This window comes from Macaca nemestrina, chromosome 6 (genome assembly GCF_043159975.1).
Source record: "Macaca nemestrina isolate mMacNem1 chromosome 6, mMacNem.hap1, whole genome shotgun sequence".
In the NCBI taxonomy this organism is placed as follows: Eukaryota; Metazoa; Chordata; class Mammalia; order Primates; family Cercopithecidae; genus Macaca; species Macaca nemestrina.
Genome location: NC_092130.1, coordinates 73,409,890 through 73,432,757, shown reverse-complemented (window position 1 = coordinate 73,432,757; position 22,868 = coordinate 73,409,890). Strand labels below are relative to the sequence as shown.

Here is a 22,868-nt window from a genome sequence, read left to right as displayed (position 1 = left end):
ACAGAGGTTTGAGGGCCATATATTTTCTGTGTAATTAAGGAAAAAAAGAGCTATGATGCCAAGATTCTGAATTTAAAATTAAAATATTCCTTGCTTTCTACAATACCTTCAAAATAAGGTTTTAAGCATCAGATGACTTATTCAAATAGATAAGCAACAGAATTGTTTTTTCTGGCCTGTCTCTCATAATTCAGAGAATTATATAACTCTAATCCATAACTACCATAGAAGCATAAATATTATGATTATGTGTTTAATATAAATAATTTTATATTTAGAACAATTAAAATTCAGATGAAATATGGAAAACACACAAAGCGAAGAAAGGGACCCCTTAAATCTGTTTTTAACCAAGTGCACAGTAATCAGTACTTTTAAATGTATTTCTTTGTAAAGCCAGAAAATCAAATCATAATGAGATTTTCTCTTAAAAAGATGACTAGGTTATTACATGTAGTTCAGAAAGAGACTAGAGATATCTTTCAACTACCAAAGGAAGCTTCTTGAAGGCAGGAACCCAACTGTATTCCTCTTTTTCTCTCATAGCACCTTCCTCACAGAAACTGCTCAAGACATGGTATCCTATCTGAATTGAAGACGGAGTATATATCCACACTAGCAGGGGTGTTGAGCTTCTCAAACACTCTCTCTAAAAATTTACTTGAAGCTTATGTTACAGATTCAGCCTGGGTGCAGTGGCTCATGCCTGTAATCCCAGCACTTTGGGAGGTTGAGAAGGGTGGATCATGAGGTCAAGAGATTGAGATCATCCTCGCCAACATGGTGAAATCCCATATCTACTAAAAATACAAAAATCTGGTGTGGTGGCATGCACCTGTAGTCCCAGCTACTCGGGAGGCTCAGGCAGGAGAATGACTTGAACCCAGGAGGCAGAGGTTGCAGTGAGCCGAGATTGCACCACTGCACTCCAAACTGGCGACAGAGCAAGACTCCATCTCAAAAAAAAAAAAAAAAAAAAAGATTCAGATTGCCCAGTTCTGCCCCAGAGTCCCAGAATCAGAATTTTCAGAGTGGAGCCAGGAAATCCATTTAACAAGCACCCTCTGTGATTCTAATGATCAAGCAAGCTAGAAAATAGCACAGTGTGAGATTAAACCAGAAGTCTCTCAACAAGAAGAGACAGGTCTGTAAAATTCCAATTCAACATTTTAAGGGCTCTATAATTTCACCCTACCTTAACTTTCCAACATTATCTCCCTTAATTCAAACAAAAACCTTTATGGAGTTCAGGCTGGTGTACTCAAGGCAAGCACAGTGGGTGTGGGCAGAAAGTATGGCATTACCATCAATATACCAGGTTGGAATCATGGCTTATATTAGAAAATAGTTTTGTAATTCTGGCATCATTAGTAACATAGCTTGTTTCTACACACAAGGGCTTGGCCATGATTAATGACTAGGACAATATACCCTTCACTTAGCAGTTTAACCAGGAGAAAATGTTCTGGCTCTTACTGCAATGAAGACAACTGATCTGGACTCGCCCTGTTGCCTGAAGTCCAGCCAACTGCTTACTCTCTCTCTACCTCACTTTTTCCTAATGTTGGGAGGTATGATTGTGTCAGTGCTTACTATGCCACTGGCCAAATCAAGTGCCGACTTTCTAGTTTTGTTGGAACTATAAATTTGACTCAAATAAAGCACCTTGTTGATACCTACTAGTTCTATAGAGACATGTGTCACTTCAGCACTACAGCACCAATTTATGATTCCCTAACATTTGACCATTCCGATGTCTGAATGCCAGACTTAGAATGAGCAAGTAGTTGTGATACAAGAAGCACTGACTGCTCCAGAGAACCCAAAAAATCCCTAAGGCCACAGCTGATACTTCATGTTGAATTAGACTGAAGTTAAGGCAAACCGTGTATTTGAGTGAATAACCCTTTGTGAGTCATATGCAGATATGCTTGGGCAAGAAAGTATTTGAACCTCCCTGAGATAACAGTGAAATGGGAATAATAATACCAATAGAGTTGTTTGGAATAAAGTGCCTGGCGTAGACATCAGAACATAGCAGGAAATCTGAGATTGTTCGCTCCTTTCCTTATTATACCCTGAACACTCCCTGTCCACTTCCCATATTTGAAGCTTTGCTCATGCAGAACTCAGCTTCTGGCCTACCTCCATCTAGTCCATTTAAATCAATTTAGCCTTAAAGGTCCAATTAAACTCCATTGTATGACCCCTCTGCCTTTGTTAATTCGCTCTAGGCCATAGGAGTCTTTTAGTATTCAGGGTTCATATAAAAACAAATTAGACACTAATCAAATATTGATATAAATTTCCAACACATTGTATGTGTACATTTATTCTACTGAATGAGCTTGTAAGGGAAGGGACAATATCATATTCTTCTGCATATCTTCTGAATGAAAGTACTGTGAAATATGAAAAGAAAAAGATAAAATAAGAAGTAATCACTCTTATGCCATTCTTAGTAGGACTGATAATTTAATCAGAAAAGAGGAAGTTCTTCATATATAGCCCAGATACTCCTTGTGACTTTTTAATAAATAACAAATCTAAATTCACCGACACTATTTTCTATATTAAAAATCTTACAACGTACATTTAAAAATTAGCAGGAGGCTGCTAGAGGGAGTAGAGGTTGCTGCACCCTTGCAGTAGGGAAATGAAGCAGTTATGTGCTGTGGCACAAGTCTTATGCAAGGTGCGACCCCTTTCACCCAGGAATTCCACTTTGAGAAACTTACCCAAAAGAATTACAACCGTGTTTAAAAAACAATGTCCATGGAAGTTATGTTTAAAATGAAGAAAATATGGAAAGAACCTAAAATATCCTCAGTATAAAATCGGTTCAATGAAAGACAATGCATCCATTTAAAGTAAGGTCATAAAGGAATACCTAACGACATGGAAGAATATTTGTGGTACTTATTAGTGTAAGTAGCTGTTTATATGAAAATATTATATAATGTTCTAATGTTTTGCAAAAATATAAATGCATACTTGTTCACAGAAAATTGATGAAATGGCTCTGCAAAGATGATAACTACTGTTTTGAAGAATTATGGATGGGAATTTCTCTTCTTGTCATATCCTGTATATTCCAAATCTATAAACTTTGATATCCTGCATTGACACTAACATATTTTTAAAGGAATTTCATTGAAGAAAATATAAATGAACTGAAGTGAAATTTTTCTATATTTCTAGTTCCATAGCTCTCCAGTTAATAATATTATTTTTATTTAGCATGAATCAGAATGGTGAAATACAACTGATATAATTCAGACATTGAATTGGTCTAAATGTAATTTTAAAATTTTGAATAATTGAACTAACCTTTTTTATAAATTCATTTATTTTTAATATAAATTTTTGCATTATAAAAAATAACATAATGTTACATATCTATGCAAATTTATTTTTCAGACTGTGAAGAATGCCTGGTATGTATCTCAGTTTAGGCACCTCTTCCCATAAATCCAAAATCCAAAGATTTCCAAATTTCTTGACCTTAAAAATGGGGACATGATTAGTCTAGAGTCTAACCACTTCAGTTTTGAGTTACTCTGTATTATAATGCAGCACTTAATTTGCTCTATTTGTAAAAGAAATCAATCATTTGAGAAGACAATCTCTTTTTTTTATTGTTATACTTTATGTTTTAGGGTACATGTGCACAACATGCAGGTTTGTTACATATGTACACATGTGCCATGTGGGTGTGCTGCACCCATTAAGTCGTCATTTACATTAGGTATATCTCCTAATGCTATCCCTCTCCCCTCCCCCCACTCCATGACAGGCCACAGTGTGTGATGTTCCCCTTCCTGTGTCCAAGTGCTCTCATTGTTCAATTACCACCTATGAGTGAGAACATGCAGTGTTTGGTTTTCTGTTCTTGCGATAGTTTGCTGAGAATGATGGTTTCCAGCTTCATCCATGTCCCTACAAAGGACATGAACTCATCCTTTTTTATGACTGCATAGTATTCCATGCTGTATATGTGCCACATTTTCTTAATACAGTCTGTCATTGATGGACACTTGGGTTGGTTCCAAGTCTTTGCTATTGTGAATAGTGCCGCAATAAACATACGTGTGCATGTGTCTTTATAGCAGCATGATTTATAATCCTTTGGGTATATAGCCAGTAATGGGATGACTGGGTCAAATGGTATTTCTAGTTTTAGATCCTTGAGGAATCTCCACACTGTCTTCCACAATGGTTGAACTAGTTTACAGTCCCACCAACAGTGTAAAAGTGTTCCTATTTCTCCACATCCTCTCCAGCACCTGTTATTTCCTGACTTTTTAATGATCGCCATTCTAACTGGTGTGAGATGGTATCTCATTGTGGTTTTGATTTGCATTTCTCTGATGGCTAGTGATGATGAGCATTTTTTCATGTGTCTGTTGGCTGCATAAATGTCTTCTTTTGAGAAGTGTCTGTTCATATCCTTTGCCCACTTTTTGATGGGGTTGTTTGTTTTTTTCTTGTAAATTTGTTGGAGTTCTTTGTACGTTCTGGATATTAGCCCTTTGTCAGATGAGTAGATTGCAAAAATGTTCTCCCATTCTGTACGTTGCCTGTTCACTCTGATGGTAGTTTCTTTTGCTGTGCAGAAGCTCTTTAGTTTAATTAGATCCCATTTGTCAATTTTGGCTTTTGTTGCCATTGCTTTTGGTGTTTTAGACATGAAGTCCTTGCTCATGCCTATGTCCTGAATGGTATTGCCTAGGTTTTCTTCTAGGGTTTTTATGGTTTTAGGTCTAACATTTAAGTCTCTAATCCATCTTGAAATAATTTTTGTATAAGATGTAAGGAAGGGATCCAGTTTCAGCTTTCTACTTACGGCTAGCCAGTTTTCCCAGCACCATTTATTTAATAGGGAATCCTTTCCCCATTTCTTGTTTTTGTCAGGTTTGTCAAAGATCAGATGGTTGTAGATGTGTGATATTATTTCTGAGGGCTCTGTTCTGTTCCATTGGTTTATAGCTCTGTTGTGGTATCAGTACCATGCTGTTTTGGTTACTGTAGCCTTGTAGTATAGTTTGAAGCCTAGTAGCATGATGCCTCCAGCTTTGTTCTTTTGGCTTAGGATTGTCTTGGCAATGCTGGCTCTTTTTTGGTTCCATATGAACTTTAAAGTAGTTTTTTCCAATTCTGTGAAGAAAGTCATTGGTAGCTTAATGGGGATGGCATTGAATCTAGAAATTACCTTGGGCAGTATGGCCATTTTCATGATATTGATTCTTCCTATCCATGAGCAAGGAATGTTCTTCCATTTGTTTGTGTCCTCTTTTATTTCATTGAGCAGTGGTTTGTAGTTCTCCTTGAAGAGGTCCTTCACATGCCTTGTAAGCTGGATTCCTAGGTATTTTATTCTCTTTGAAGCTATTATGGATGGGAGTTCATTCATGATTCGGCTCTCTGTTTGTCTATTATTGGTGTACAAGAATGCTTGTGTTTTTTGCACATTGATTTTGTATCCTGAGACTTTGCTGAAGTTGCTTATCAGCTTAAGGAGATTTGGGGCTGAGATGATGGCGTTTTCTAAATATACAATCATGTCATCTGCAAACAAGAACAATTTGACTTCCTCTTTTCCTAATTGAATACACTTTATTTCTTTCTCTTGCCTGATTGCCCTGGCCAGAACTTCCAACACTATGTTGAATAGGACTGGTGAGAGAGGGCATCCCTGTCTTGTGCCAGTTTTCAAGGGGAATGCTTCCAGTTTTTGCCCATTCAGCATGATATTGGCTGTGGGTTTGTCATAAATAGCTCTTATTATTTTGAGAACTAATTTTCTTTAATGAGATGATTTAATATATGTCTAGAAAAAGTGACAGAAGATCAGGAAATATATAAGGAGGTGTCAAAGAAGAGCATACTATTCCTCTATCTAAACTGTTACTTGGGAAATTAAACATCACAAATTCCCACATGGGAATTGATTTAAGATAATAGAGAGTCCCAGCATTGTGATTGGTATAGTCAATCCTTCTTCCCTGTTTTGTTGATACTGTTAGTTTAACAGAGCAGATAGATAAAAAGTAAAAGCAAATAGGATAAGACAGGTCATAGACCCTATAATAAATGTAGTTTATGTTAATATTTTATGTGAATTCAACTTATCTTGTTAACACTTTAATGAAACCACAGATGATAGCAAAAAGAAAACAAGCAATATTCTTCCTCTAATACCTAATCGTGTCGTCTGTACTTCATGGATGCCCAATAAATTCTAATGACTGGCTTTACATTGAATGTTTCCTTATTTGTAGGACAAAGCAATGTAGGGAAGGTAAGCCAAACAGATGGGTAGGAACAACTACACCTATTCCAGAAATAAACACAGTGGAGCTTTTTCTTGTGGTTACAAAGATAAAGGCCTAGGAGGAAGATCAAGCCAAACAGAAAACTGACTATGAAAATCTGGTCATTGGGTTTCAGTAATTAGGAAGAAAGCTTGAACAGAGAGACAAATTTGCATTTCTGGGAGAAACCACACTCTTTCTAGCTGTTGCTAGATCATCAAACTGACATGAAGTTCTATGAATATCGCAGAAGGTCATTCTAACAAGATCCTGAAGGACAGGGTCTTGGATCCAGAAATAATACAGACATTATTCTTTGAGGTATTTACCAAATAGACACATTATTCCAAAATCAAGAGTCAGTAAGAGAAATAAAATCCACACACAACTGAGTGAAAATTTGTATAACAAACATAAAAGAAAGAAATAAAATCTGCTTTGGGAAAACATTTACTAAGGAAGCAAATTTCCTATAGCATCAGTTTGTACTGTCTTTTAAATTCAAGAGCATATTTGCTCTCCAAAATAAAAATGAACCATAAAATATTTTTTTAAAAAACTGGCTGAAGGGCAGGGATAAATTTTTGAAAAAAGAGCTAAATAAAATGGGGCCAGAATATAAGAAAACTGTTGATTCTGGAGCAGAACCAAAAGTTGCAAAAAGTACTAAAAGAGAAAACTACACCGAAATAGAAGAAAAACTTGAGAATATAAACCTGATTCATTATCAATTACCTTCTAGGCTCAAGGCAGTAGAAGGCAATGATTTTTCATTAATGAACCTATTAATTTTGACAACTTCATAAAGGAAGCACTATTATTATATCCAATAATAAGAGAAAACTGAGCTTTAGAAAAACAATAACAGAGCATATGGTAGACTGACATTGATGTGGCTTTCTTCTACTAAATACTTAGAAATGCTTAATAAAACACAAATCATTAAATGAAATAAAAGTAGGCCTGGTGCAGTGGCTCATGCCTGTAATTCCAATACTTGGGAGGGCAAGGCAGGTGGATCACTTGATGTTGGGAGTTCAAGACCAGCCTGACCAACATGGTGAAACCTCACCTCTACTAAAAATCCAAAAATTAGCCAGTGTGGTGACAGTCACCTGTAATCCCAGCTACTCAGGAGGCTGAGGCAGCGTCGTTAAATTGATACCCATATATACATTATAGCACTTTGTTAACTAATCTAGGAAAAATGGCCAGGGTGCCAAGTGCCAATAAGGTAATTTGTGGGGCGGTGGGGGAAGTACAAAACTCATAGTAACTCGGCACAGACCAAATGTAGCTGTGGCATATTAACTTAAACCATCTGCATTGTCTAGAAATCCTAACATAAGAAATTAAAATAAAAACATTTGAATCCTCTGAATTTCTATCAGTATCCACTGTAAAAACTTTCTGTGAGGCCACTCCTACGGCGAAGCCTCACAGGACAACCACATAGTGTTGCCAGATAATATACAAGGCGCCCAGTAATATTTAAATTGTACAAAAATAATGGATAAATATATTCCGATATTAACTATTGAAAGATAAAACTACACTAAAAGACAAATGTATGTGTGACATAATTGTACTAAAAAACAAATTGTCTAAACAGGAAGAAATAAAAGGTATAAAAATATTATAAAGGAAAAAATAAACCTTTTTTGCAGACAACATACCCAGACTTTTTGTTTTAATTCATTAGGATTTGTCAGTTTGTTACTGCAACATAATTTAATCTATTAAAAGTAATACACAATATCAAGATGCTATTTAGAAATATGGAAGTTTTCCATATATATGAGAAAAGCTAAGAACAAGCAAAAATAATTTTGTTTGAAGATGGGATTTGGGGGCAAAAGAGGTAGAAGAATGAATTTTGGTTTTTATTATATGGTGTTGTATATCGATTATTAGCCATTTTGCTTTGTTGTAAGACAATCATCTATTGACAATTCATATTTCAACTCATTTCACAAGCAAGACACTGGCTAACCTTTGTTGCAAACTATGGTAAGTGAGAAGGGATTTCTTTTCTCACACGTTGCTAGGTTCATGTCTTAGGCTCCTCAAGCAAAAAACAAACTAACAAGAGAAAAGGATACCAACTTATTTAATACAAATTTTACAAGACATGAGAGTCTTCAGAAATGAAGAATCAAAGAAACAGGAAACCTGTGTATTTTTATGCCTAGGTTTGATGAATAGTTGACAGTAAGGCAGGAGTATGATTGGACAAAGAGGATATAATCTAATACTAATAAACTGGGGGGGGGGGCGGGAACTTAGCAAGACAGCTTTGTTCAGATTCTTCTATACGCCTCTGTGTCTTCAGAGATAAGAATGTTCCTTTTCTCTGAGTATAGAGAGGGTATCTCTTACATGAGGATCTTAGGACCTATTAATACATTAGGGGAAGATCAGATAATTATTTTTTGACCTGCTTCAGGGAAGAAGGGTGGGAGAATGTCAGAGGGAGGTTCTTGCTTCAGCTGTTTTGTTAATTGCCAATGTGCCATATTTTGGGGGAGCACATCCCATAACTATCTTTTAAAAATTTTTGTATAACAAATAGCCTTGGCATAAAGAGATAGTATGTCCCCAGTATAGGGCAGGTTTGTTTACAGTCTTGGAAGATACAATGTTCTCCTTACAGGCCTGCTTATTGCCCATTATAAAGACTCATATTCTCTTATTTGGCCTATAACTTTTACAGGAGTTTCTTTCTTATAATGCAACCACCTGCATTTACAGGTGTCATCTCCCTCTCTCTGTTTTGTCCTGTGGGAATTGAGGATCTATTAAGTAGCACAAAAATAATTCTGGGACTCTGGCTACTGCTGTTGCTATGAGTAATATATTGTTCATCTCTGACCCAGAAGTCTGGAATCTTCTATCAGCATCCATGAAACTGTGCTGGGCTAACTTGACAGTTTGTATGTAGGGTAAAATATCAGATCTTTCAAAGTCCTTTATATCCTTATTATACTTTTATTAAGATTTTTTATACATTTTTAAACTAAAAAAGTCGAAGTGAAAATGTAAAATGTGAGAATTTATCTATCTCAGTTAAGAGGAGACTTTCCACAGATAAAAAATAAAGGAAAGGCAAATTGAAAATAGATTGTTTTAATTTCACAATATTTTTAACTAACCTGCATTATCAAATACCATCAACAAAATTAAGAAACTTGAGGTGGGGCCCAGCACGTTGGCTCATACCTATAATCCTAGTGCTTTGGGAGGCTAAGGTGGGAGGATCACTTGAGACTATGAGTTGGAGACTAGCCTGGGCAACACAGCAAGACCTCATTTTTACAAAAAATTTAAAAATTACCTTGGCATGGTGGCACATACCTGTAGTCCTAGCTACTTGGGTGACCGAGGAGGGAGGATTGCTTGAGCTCAGGAGTTCAAGGCGGCAGTGAGCTATGATTGTGCCACTGCACTCCAGTCTGGGCAACAGAGCAAGATACTGTCTCAAAAAGAAGAAAAAAAAAAGGGGAGAGAGAGAGAGAGAGAAAGAGAGACAGAAAGGAGGGAGGAAACTGAAAGAAGGAAGGAAGGAAGGAAGGAAGGAAGGAAGGAAGGAAGGAAGGAAGGAAGGAAGGAAGGAAGGAAGGAAAGAAGGAAGGCAGGCAGGCAGGCAGGCAAACTTGGAAAAAAAATAAACTATTTGCAATATTTTTTAAATAGCACCTATTTAATATTTAAAGAGCACTTTCAAACACAATTTTTAAAGGATGAATATAACCCATTAGAACAAAGGAAGCAATACTAATAGCCAATTACCTTGTGAAAAAATTCAGACAAATTGCAAATAAAATTAATTTAGATTTAAGATTATTGAGATGTTTTCCATATAGTTGGTTAAAAAAAGAAAAAGAAGTGAAAGAAAATAAATAATAAAAATGATAAAAATGTCTTGAGAGCAGAAAAAAGTGCATCATATTGTTAAAATTGGAAATATTTATCAAAAGTCTTAAAAAATACCTTTTACCTTTTGACTCAATGATTTCTGTTCTCAGAAATCATGTTAAAGAGATAAAGAAGAAAATAATCAAAAAATTACCTGCAAAAATCTAGGTATTAAAAGGTTAATTATAGTAACACATCCCTAATATTTAACAATAGGAAATTTTTTCAAGAATATGCTACACTCACAAAATCATGTACACTTTAGCCATTATCATCCTGTAAACTGATATTTTTGAAATGAAAAGTTATATATAGAATTGAGAAAAAATTTTAATATTATATACAGAATGATTTCATTTGTCACAGCTAAAAAGTCCCAAATAACATGTACCAGGTTGTAACAAACACACATTTTTTCTTTTTCCTTTTTTTTTTTTTTTATTATATTTTAAGTTCTAGGGTACATGTGCACAACATGCAGGTTTGTTACAAATGTATACATGTGCCATGTTGGTTTGCTGCACCCATTAACTCGTCATTTACATTAGGTATTTCTCCTAATGCTGTCCCTCCCCAGTCCCCCCACCCGACAACAGGCCCCAGAGTGTGATGTTCCTCTCCCTGTGTCCAAGTGTTCTCATCGTTCAATTCTCACCTATGAGTGAGAACGTGTGCAAACACACATTTTTTCTTGGCTCACACAGTAATAATAATTTGTCACTAATATGTATTTTCTGATTTATCCAAAATAATGTCTATTACTTTTACTCTAAGAAAATATTTTATTTTTTAAATACAAAATATAAACATGCTGATCCCTTTGGGGGTGTATCCTAAAAAGTTAATGAGATGTGCACACTGATTTAAGTTTGTGAAGATCCATAAACATTTCATCTATCTGCCAATAGGGGACTGATCAAATTGTGTAACAACCTCATAATGAAACCCAAAGCAGACATTAGGTACCATATTGTAGAAAAATATCATTATGTGAGAAACTGTTAATGACACATTAAGTAAAAGAAAATTATGAAGTAGTATGTAGAGTATGAAGCTAATATTTTTAATGTGCAACAACAGAAATATGCTAGAAGAAATATATTAAATAGCCACAGTATTTTTCTAATAAAATAACAAGTAATTTTAGTTTCCTTTTCTTTGAATTCCACATTCTCCAGATTCTCTACAATGAACATACCTTGCTTCATTTTATGATAATAATACTATTAACAAGCCCAGCCCTGCAATAAAGAGAACCAGAAGAAAGAGAGTAGATGTGGGGAGGAAAGCTGGATAAAACATAGTGGGGAATGGTCAGGAGAATTTATTGGATTTGGTAATCTATTGTAATGAAGAAAATGGAAGGAAGAAATGAAGAAATTGGTTTGAGTAAACAACATCATTATTTTTTTAATTTGGGAATTCAGGGAAAGGAACCAATTTAAAGACAAGATTTTACACTTCTGGGGTTTTTTCTTCCAAAGTTTTTGTGAAACATGTAGGTGGATGTACCCAGTGGACAGGAAAACCAGTAGACAGCCATGTGATCAATCAAGTATAACTATAGATTTGGAAGCCAACAACATACTGGGTAGGGTTAAAATCACCGCATGCATACAATTACCTAGGAATAACGAAATATAAGAAAATAAGAAAGCATAGAAGAGCACCTTGAAGAGTCCCAACCAACTGTTACCAAGTAGGCTAAAGCTGGCATGGCAGATATGGCTGCACACTGGTCAAGAAGGTGAACTTTAGCCTCAACCAGACCTGAATGAAAGTCTGTAACTCATCACCTGTGTGGCTTTTTGTGTGTTATTCAAACTCTCTAAGCTGCATTTTCTTATTTGTTAGGTAATAATAACAATAATATCTGCCTCGTAGGGTTCCAGCATGTCTTCACTATGGCAGGAAGGCTCAATAAATAGTGGCTAATATTAATAGTAGGCCTTGTCCTCTTAGTGGTAGCAGATAAAAAGTAAAGAACAATAAGGAACTATCAGAAAGGGATGAAACACCAGGGGAAAAAAAGTGATGTCTGTAAAGACAAAGAAGGGGAATTTCAATGGCAGTAATCAATGGAGTCAAATCCAAATAAAATGCAAACCAAATCCAATGGCATTGAAATTTAGGAGGTCATTTGAGATGTTTGCCAAAATAATTATATCTGATTTTTAGTCATATTTCTTTGAAAAAAGAAAAACACTCAACAAATGGTTACTACTATTTCTTGATGTTTCTCATTTTGTGATTCATCCACTTTTAATTCATAAATAATGGGAATTTTGTCAGATAAAGTTAATAAATTATTAAAGTAAAAATTTGCCACTGAGCGACTATGAAAGAGTTAAGGTTTTACTTTGGGTTGTTGTGTTTCCTTTCTACCTAATGTTGCTGGGTGCATGTCCCTCACAAAAGAGCTTTACAATGGTTTCTGAAAGTCTTTCAGAGTTACAAGCCAGAAACATATTTGTCATAGAAATATTACTCTTAAAAATACTGATAGTGCGTCTGTTCTATCAATCTCTCCACAGGACTCATGGTGAGAAAGAAAGAGATGAGAAGACATGTCTGTGTAGGAAACTTCTTTCTTTGAATGTCTTGACTGGTTTTTCTTTTCTTTTTTTGAGGCAGCATAGTTGGAAGCACCTTAGGTCTGAAAGGGATTGAGTGAGAGAAACACACCATGAAACCAGAGCAAATACTAAAATATTTAAGGTAGGATAGGAAAGTCCAAGGACTAAAATTAGATCGGCAAAAGCAAAAGAACAAACAAACAAAAAGGGAATATTTGGGAGCACCGAGATTCAGCCAAGACTTGGCGCTGGTTCTCAGTGAATGCCCCAGACCGTGTGCCCTGGCAGCAAGTTGCTGAGGCCGGGGCCCAGGAATGCCTGGTACTGCTAACAAGTACGCTGTGCAAGTATCTTCAAAGTGAGAGAAAAGAAGGGCACTTCCACGTGAGATGAGTTTTCCAAAGCCCTCATAGCTGTAGTCCTCACACTTTTCTGGTCTTCTTTGTCATTGGGGTTAGAGAGGGCTAGGAACTGAAAGCAGGGAAGACAGACCAAATAGGCGCACAAAAGTCCATTGTAAAAGGTATGATTTTCAAGCTGAGGCTGCATATAATACATTCATAGAACGGGAATACCAGCCTAATCATCATGGAAATGGTTATTTCATATTTAACACCCTGAGAGAATGTGAAAAGCGAATCCGCATATGATTCACTTTTATTCCACACATTCTTAATTGAAGAGACAGAAAGATGCTGTTCTTTACAAAGTAAACTGTCCATCTTAGAGAAGTCATCTGAAAAATAGCAGTCGTTTATATTAAAATCAGTGAAAAAAATCTATGTTTCATATGACTAAATATGACTGCTCCTTTTTAAACTCCAGATAAAGCAGTAGAAAGGCAATATTCTCAGGTCTTTGAACTTGAAGGCAGCTGTAAAACCAAAAGAAACAGAAATGGGCAGGTGAGGGGGACAAAGAGGGAGAAATTGAGGGAAACCCATTAAGTGTGCAGAATATTATTCTGACTGCCATATCCTTGGTTGTTAAATGAATAAATTCTGTTTCCTGCCTAAATTTGGTACACATTCTTACCTTACAAATTTCCTTTATTTTGCTCTATATTTTCTATTTCAAATATAGTTCTGAATTTTAAATTTTATGGATTAGTTTAAAGAACACCAATCTTATTGCAATATATTTCAAGGATATTATCAGAAACTAACATGAGAAATGCAATTGTATTTTTACTGCAATGAAACTCTATTAGAATGACACAGGACTTTTTTGCCACCTACAAATGTTTCCTTTTTTTCTTTTTGTTGTCACTACATCCAACATTTATTTTTGAAATATATATTATTCATTATAAGAGTTTTCGAGTTCATATTTATTTATCAGTTGTATATATTGTTTTTCTATTTCTTTTTTTGGTGGAGGGAGTCTTTCTTAAAAAAAAAAATTCTGATAGATCCTTTCTTCTAAACTGTTCTATTTTTTCCTAAAAGTAACCCCTTTATTGTGTTAATAAATTAAAATCCAAAGAGCTTTATTCAAGGGTTTCAGACATTTTAAAAATCTGTCCTATTGTAATAAGAAACCTTGGAGACTCATTGAAATAGCAGCAAAGGCACAAGTTTCTTTTTATTATGAAAGATGTTTATGTGAAGAACAAAATAGACAAGAGAAAGTAACTGCTTCAGAATACTTGATGGGCACTTTAATCTTCTATTAATATGCAAATTTTGTTCTTTAGAACCCCAATAAGAGATTTCTTTTTCCACCAGGCTATTTGAAAGTAGTCCTATTCTCCCAAAGGTCCTTCTTGCATGAGTCTAAGTGAAACGGTGTTTTTTATGCTAATTCCCAAGATGCTCTTATATGCATCATTTTCTTTTGAAATTATATGGAGTTTATTGAACCACATTTGTAAAACATTCCACAGTTGATTTCATTCTAAAGATCTCCTTTAATAGAAATGATTCCCCTGTTGATCTGTGTCATAGGAGAATGTTAAAGAAAATCAGTTTTAACAACATGGTAGAAATAAGAAAGGGCTTGTGTACAGAAATGAAGATACCAGCTTGTGAACAGGAAAAGAACAATTTCTGTTGTGTAATTAACCTCATCAAGAATTTGAGCCTACTAGAAACTACTCTGTTGATATTACAAATCACAATTATCAAGTACCACTTCATAAACATATATCTCAAGAATAATCACTAAGGTACATGCCCACAGTCTTTTGGCTTTTTTGGAAACATTTATTCATATTACATTTTATTTCAATACGTTGCCTTTTCAAAAGAGGTTGTGATTATAACAACAATGTCACAACAATTCCTTTATGGGTGTAGAAATTAGGCTGAATAATAAAATTATTTTTATATAGTCATATTGTCCTCCATGCACCAACCACTTCAGTTACCTAGTTTATATTAAAAAGAATAAAACATTTTGCATTATCTCTTCTTGTCTTATTGATAAAGAGGGAAGCCTCAAACACCTTTTCAATATGGTATCCAGACTTTGATCTAATTATTTTTCCAGGGAATGGATATTTATTTACCCACATTGTTAAATAGTTTTAAATAAATTATAATATCTGGAAAAGCTTTGAGTAAATAGTATTTCTTCTGAACTGAAAAGGTTATCATACCTTTTTAAATTTATGTATTTATAGAAGTTATGACCTCTCCTCCTCCAAAATTCATTCTTACTTCAGAAATATTGACTCTTCATTTTTTCTGGCATAAAAATTCCCTTCACAGTAAGTTATGATCCAGGCATAAAATTCAATCTCATCATACCTCTTTTTTAAAACCACAAAACTGTACCCTTCACCTTTATTATCCAATCCATGTACCTGAAATTGGGTTGTAAATGACATATGTTACCTTAAAGATTAAAATCACACTGAAAGAGAAGTTTTACTAACATGAAGGAAAAAGGGGCAGGCTTTCACCTGACATTGTGCCCTTTTAAATATTTTGGAAATATTGGAGATTTGGTTCTAGACCACCACCACAGTAAAGCAAATGTAGGAACAAAGCAAGTCACACAAATTATTTGGTTTTTCAATGCCTATAAATGTTTACACTGTATTATAGCCTACTACGTGTGCAAAATTATGTTTAAAAAATAATGTGCATACCTTAATTTCAAAATACTTTTATTGCTAAAAATTCTAACAATCATCTGACCCTTTGGTGAGCCCTAATCTTTTGCTGGTGGAGGGTCTTGACTTGATGTTGATGGCAGCTGAACAATCAGGGTGATGGTTGCCTAAGGTCAGGGTGCCTGCCGTAATTTCTTAAAATAAAACAACAAAGTTTGCAACATTGCTTGATTCTTCCTGTCATAAAAGATTTCTCTGTCATTTGAACGTGTTTTATCCTCAGTAGAACTTCTTTTAAAATTAGAGTCAGTCCTCCCCAACCTTGTTACTGCTTTATCAACTCAAGTTTTCATAATATTCTAAGTCCTTTATTGCCAGTTCAACAATGTTCACATCTTCTTCACCACGAAGAGATTCCATCTCAGAAATCATTTTATTTCTTCATCCATGGGAAGCAACTCCTCATCTTTTCAAGTTTTACAATAAGAATGCAGCAATTCAGTTACATCTTCAAGATCTACTTTTAACTCTAGTTCTCATCATTTTCACTTCATCTGCAGTTACTTCCTCCTCTGAAGTCCTGAACCCCTCAAAATCATCAATGAGGTTGAAATCAATGTCTTTCAAAGTCCTCTGACATCAATATTTTGACATCCTCCCATGAATCTCAAACGTTCTTATTGGCATCTGGAATGCTAATTCCTTTCCAGAGATTTTCTATTTACTTTGCTCAGATCCAACAGAGGAATCACCATCTAGGACAGCTGTAGCTTTATTAAATGTATTTCTTAAATAATAGGACTTGAAAGTCAAAATTACTCCTTGGTCCATTGACTGCAGAATGAATATTATGTTAGCAGGTATGAAAACAATATTTATTTTCTTGTACATCTTTAGAAGAGATCTGATATGACAAGGTGCATTGTTAGTGAGCAGTTATACTTTGAAAACTACCTTTCTTCTGAGCAGTAGGTCTCAACGGTAGGCTTAAAATATTTGGTAAACCATGATATAAACAGATGTGCTATTATCTAGGCTTTGTTGTTCCATTTATAGAAGACAGGCAAAATAGATTTAGTATGATTCTTAAGAGCCCAAGAATTTTCAAAACGGAAAATGAACATTAGCTTCAACTTAGTCACCAGCTGCGCTGGCCCCTAATAAGAAAGTCAGCCTGCCCTTTGAAGCTTTGAAGCCATGCGTTAACTTCTCCTCTCTAGCTGTAATAGTTTTAGATGGCAACTTCTTCCAGTGGAAGGCTGTTTGGTCTACATTGAAAATCTGCTGTTTAGTGTAACCACTTTCATCAACAATCTCACCTTGATCTTCTGGATACTTCTTGCAGTTTTCTGTCAGCACTTGTTGCTTCACCTTGCACTTTTATATCATGGAAACAGTTTCTTTCCTTAAACCACATGAACCAACCTCTACTAGCTTCACACTTTTCTGCAGCTTCCTTGCCTCTGTCAGCCTTCATAGAATAGAAGAGTTAGGGCCTTGCTCCGAATTAGGCTCTGGCTTAAGGGAATGTTGTGGCCTGTTTGACCTTCTATCTGAACCACTAAAACTTTTTCCATATAAGAAATAAGGTTGTTGTACTTTCTTATCATTAGTGTATTCAGTAGAGTAGTAATTTTAATTTCCTTCTGGAACTTTTCTTTTACATTCACAACTTTGCTGTTTGTCACGAGAGGCCTAGCTTTCTGCCTGTCTTGGCTTTCAACATGCCTTCCTCACTAAAGTTAACCATTTCTAGGTTTTGATTTAAAGCATGGGTGTCCAATCTTTTGGCTTCCCTGGGCCACATTGGAAGAAGAAAAAGAATTGTCTTCGGCCACACATAAAATACACTAACACTTAATAGCCGATGAGCTTTAAAAAATTGTAAAAAAAAAAACAAAAACAAACAAAAAAAAAAACCCTCATAACTTTAAGAAAGTTTACATACTTGTGTTGGGCCACATTCAAAGCTGTCCTGGGCTGCAGGCAGCCCACAGGCTGTGGGTTGGACAAGGGTGATTTAAAGTGAGAGATGTGTGACTCTTCCTTGTACTTGAACACTTAGGGGCCAAATTTCAATATTGTTGTATTACAGAGATTGGCAGGGGGCCTGAAGGCAGGGAAAGAGATTGAATAATGGCTTGTTGGTAGAGCAGTCAGAAGACACACAACACTTATTGATTAAATTTGCCATCTCATAGGGATACAGTTGAGGTGCCCCAAAACAATTACAATAGTCACATCAAAGACCATTTATCACCAATAACTCCAGCAGATACAATAATATAGAAAGCAATGAAATATCACGAGAATTACTAAAATATGACACAGAGACACCAAGTAAGCACATGCTGTTAGTAAAATGTGTTGATGATCTTGCTCAATTCAGGAGTGCTGCAAACCTGCAATCTGTAAAAGATGTAATACCTGTGAAGCACAATAAAGCAAAGTGCAATAAAACAAGGTATGTTTATAATTTCCCTTTGACTAAAGAGTCTTTCCCCGTCTTTTATACTTGGAAAGATTCCTCAGGATATAAGCCATATACCTTCACCCTCTTACAGACCTTTCCTTGATCCTTCCACTCTCTTCAGGTAAAATAGATCATTCCATCTGTTGAACACAAATAAAACAACAAAAATTACTCACAGTGTCTCTTACATATCTCTATCCCAATAGTTAATACATAGATTTGTAAACTTTTTGTTTACATGCCAATTTCCTCTAATAAAGTGCAGCCATCTGTCTTTTTTATCTTTTTAATCTCGAGAACATACTTAAGACTCAATAATTTACTTGCCTAGCCAGTGTATGGGCTAGACTACTACTGTTTTAAAAATGAAAATGTGTAGGGGTAAAGGTTCAGGGATAGAACTTATCCTCATCTCTATAATGTTTTCTGACTAGGTTAGTTGTAAAATCTAAAGATCTACTGGTGCTATTTTTAAATGGAAAGCTCACTTTTACAGTGTAAATATTAGGTAGAGTTCTAGCGGTGTAATCAATTACATAGTGTTAGGTTCATTAGAAAGAAAAAAATCCCTACAGCACTGAAATCTATAGCAACTCCTTCAAAATTTGCCAGTTGAGATCTATAGAACTAGCCTGACAATGAAAAAAAATCATTTCTTAGCAATAAAAATTGTGGTGTATTGATAAAGAATACTTTAAATCTCCGCAGATTTAACAAACAGTACCTACTGCTTTGGAACCTAGATGCAGTGAAAAGCATGTGATTTTAGCAATAGCAAGCAACAGGAACTAACACTAGTCACACACAAAAATTGATGGAGTGGGTTTGAGGATTGGTTTAGAAAGCACAGAGCTGACTGAGTTATTGCCACTTGGTGCAGCCAGTACATTAGGGATAATAGCTGTGCAGACCCTGGATAGTTATAGATACTAGCTCAGCAGAATCTAATCTCACCTAGAGAGAAATATTTATATTTGGCATACAAGTTTTTTTCAAAGGCATGAAAAGGGAGTCCACAATACACATTTGGATGGAATTTCTTCCATGGATGAGAGTAAAAAATACTATCTTAAATGGATTACCTGTGGGCATTAGAACCTGGGAGCTAGCAAAGCTACTAGCCGAAACCTTGATCAAAATGTAGTCATTACAACTGTGTTTCCTGAGATAAATCAGAGTAAAAAATCCAATACAGTGCATACAATAGCATCCCTGAGAAAGCTCTCACCATGCAGATATGATCCACTTAGGAATAAAGGATGTGTCTAATATATTTAGCAACAATTAATGCTGGCTTTTGTCATCATCTTTGAAGTTGAAGTAGTTGGCCTCTGTCAACCCTTGTCTTCAAAGTTAAGAATTTGTCATATTTAAGTTTTTCAACCATGACTAAATGCATTCCTTAAGGATATGTGTTCCTACTACTGAACTTTCTTAGAAAATTGGTGGGCCTGCAAAGTAAATTATAATTTTCAATGATTTTCCTGATAAAACAACTAACTTTTGCTTTATGCACTAGGAACTTCCTTAGGAAAGAGAAACTATAGAGAATTAGGTAAATTTCTTCTCTCATTATAAAGTGATATGCATTAAAAATAAAATAATCAATGATGACAGTTTGAAATTATTTCTACAATCTGGAGCATTAGATTCACCATTTGCGCTCTGTGCTCATTTCTACTGAAGCTCAAGGCTGGAGAAATAATGTTTAAACCTGTAGTCAGAGAGAAAAGTTAGTCTAGAAACAGATTTAGAAAACAAACTTTACATGTACCAGAATGGAAATATATGAACTTTTAAGGACAAGCCCCATCAGAGTAAGAATAATCCCAAAGTGTAACAAATGACACGACATAGTGAGTCTTGTTTTGGTAACATCAAGCATAATATTTTACATAGTATTGGTAAAGAGACAACTGGGTGTTTGTTGAGGTATTGAGTTCACGTTGTCATGTGTACTACAGGGAAATTTCTCAGTAAATGACAAATTCTTCAGATAGCTTGTAATGTCCTTACCAGCCAACCAGAGAATTAAATTGCTACCCATGCTTAGCAAAGTTCAACAGGGCAGTTATGGGGTCAAATTTTCTAGGACCTTTGTAGCTAATTAGTAGGAATTCAAAGGTTATTCTCTGGAACTCTAAGGAAGTTGCTGACTTGTCTCTATTTCTCCTTTCTGGCACTCTTTCCCATAAGCTAAGGTATTTTATGATACTTTTTTTTCATTTCTACCATTTAGATCCTATTGTGAAGCTACACTTGCAATGCAACTTCAAATACAAAACCACTTTTTCTAATCCAAAACAGAAATAAATTTGATTCATAAAAGGCTAATGGGACATTTTTGAGATGCTGCATACATATTGGGAACTCTTTCTGCTTATAGGTTAGTAATTTATCTACCCACCGGTAACTGTTAACCATGCACAGAGGCCTATCTATTGTGTAGTAATAGTATTACTGTCACATAATTTTATTAGTTCCTCAAAACCACTTTGGAGATGATTGCTCAGAATTCTGGGATCAGGGATACAAGTATCTTGTCTTATCCCAATTAGAGAGGGACAATCTTTTAAACAAATGACACTCCTAATCCATGTATAGCTAGCATCACCAAAATCAAACTTGTTTTTTCCTTTTGTTTTTGAGACACTTTCAGTCTTGTCACCCAGACTGGAGTGCAATGGTGTGATCCTGGCTCACTGCAACCTCTGCCTCCTTGATTCAAGCAATTCTTCTGCCTCAGCCTCCCAAGTAGTGGTGATTACAGGCATGCACCACCACACACAGCGTAAGTTGTATTTTTAGTAGAGATGGGGTTTCACCATGTTGGTCAGGCTGGTCTTGAACTCCTGACCTCAGGTGATCTGCCTGCCTTGGCCTCCTAAAGTGCGGGATTACAGGTGTGAGCCACTGCACCCAGCCCAAAATCAAACTCTTGATTACACCAACTCCATGTCCATCCCAAGCCATTCCTTCTCTATTCCCCATTTCAGTATGTGATATACAACACCCAGTTGCTCCAGACAAAATCTTTGAATTATCATTGATTCTTGCTTTGCCCTCAATTTTCCCATTCAAACTATCAACAAGTCCTGTTAGTACTATTACCAAAATATATCTTGAACCCATCTATCTATCTTCATAGTCAATACCTGTGATTTCAACCTCATTATTACAATCATCTCCTACACTGCCTACTTCTACCCCTGCCTGCCTATAATATGTCCTTTGCCTGCTGTTGTTTGGGATTCAAAATGCAAATCCGCTAATCTTTCTCAGCTTTAGAAAACCCTTATGTGACTTATCATTGAACCTTGGATAAAATCAAACTTCCTTATAGCAATGCAACTTCAAGTGTGTTTTATGAACTGGTGCCAATCTATGAAATGATAAGTACAAAAATTAAGATAAATGACGAGTTAATGGGTGCAGCACACCAACATGGCACATGTATACATATGTAACAAACCTACACATTGTGCACATGTACCCTAGAACTTAAAGTATAATAATTAAAAAAAAGATAATCATTTAGAATGTTTATACTAATTTGACAGTACTATGACATCTATCTATGGGAGCAGTGAACTCGTTGTGTTGCAATAGTATAGACCAGTTCTAGTGTTGCTGGGATCATAGGTTAGGTTGTGTGTGGTTTGGTGGGCACACAGGTTTTGAAGAATAGACCCCCATGTCATTCTACTACAAATCATAGATTTTAAGAGAATAGTCTTTCACCACAAAGGGTTTGAGAAACTCTTTCTGCCATCTGTAATCTGGTACCAGCCCCTTTCCATTCCTTCTTGGACCACTTGCCTCCTCCTTTTCTGTACTGGACCACAGGAGCCTTCTGACTTCCAAAACAGTTAAAGATCTTTCTCCCCTCAGCCTTTTGCACTTGCAGTTCCTCGTGCCTGTAATAATCATCATCCCATCCCATCAATTGCTTTGATATACTCTTACATATAAGAGTTCTCTTTGTACCTTCTGTTTAGAGAAATTCCACATGCTTTATTTCTTCCACAAATGTTCTTTTTCCAATTTCCTCTCTTGTTTTGAAGAACTGTCTGTTTCTTTTCATTTGCTTTGAAGACTTTTTTTTCCTTCTTTTTTTTTTTTTTTTTCTTTTCTTTACTACTCCCTTGTCTTTAGCAGTTGTCTTCTAGGACATGCTTCTGGACATGAAGTGGTTTCTTTCGCTTTATGTCTTTGGGCTGACATGCGTCCATTTCATTCTTTCAGCATTCTGAAATACAGCGAAAAAAAGGCATATTTCTTTTCCACTTTTCCAAAGCTCAGCTCATTTCAGTTAGACAATCAAGTTGTTGCCAAAGTTTGCCTTTGTTGCTCTGCCGACACGAAGAGGGGAGTATTCTGAGTGTCAAGTGTAAAACAGTCCAGTTTGTGAGAAAAAAGACAGGCAGAGATTACTGTAACATAGGGAGACAAGGAGTGAGGGGAAAACTAAAAAGGAAACCAATAAGAAGAACAAATGGCAGCTCCAGACAAAGCTATACGTTTCTAGCATC

The 22,868-nt window shown here is 35.6% G+C and overlaps 1 long non-coding RNA gene across 1 annotated transcript in view; it reads right to left on the bottom strand.

Annotated features, from left to right (window-relative positions):
* The window catches only part of LOC105471087 (uncharacterized), a 70,393-nt gene that overhangs the window by 18,390 nt on the left and 29,135 nt on the right, over positions 1-22,868 (bottom strand). The window contains exons 4-5 of the long non-coding RNA XR_980977.2: positions 22,324-22,585; positions 18,430-18,476 (exon numbers count right to left, since the gene is read on the bottom strand). This is a non-coding gene — a long non-coding RNA (uncharacterized lncRNA). The remainder of the gene's footprint in view (positions 1-18,429; positions 18,477-22,323; positions 22,586-22,868) is intronic.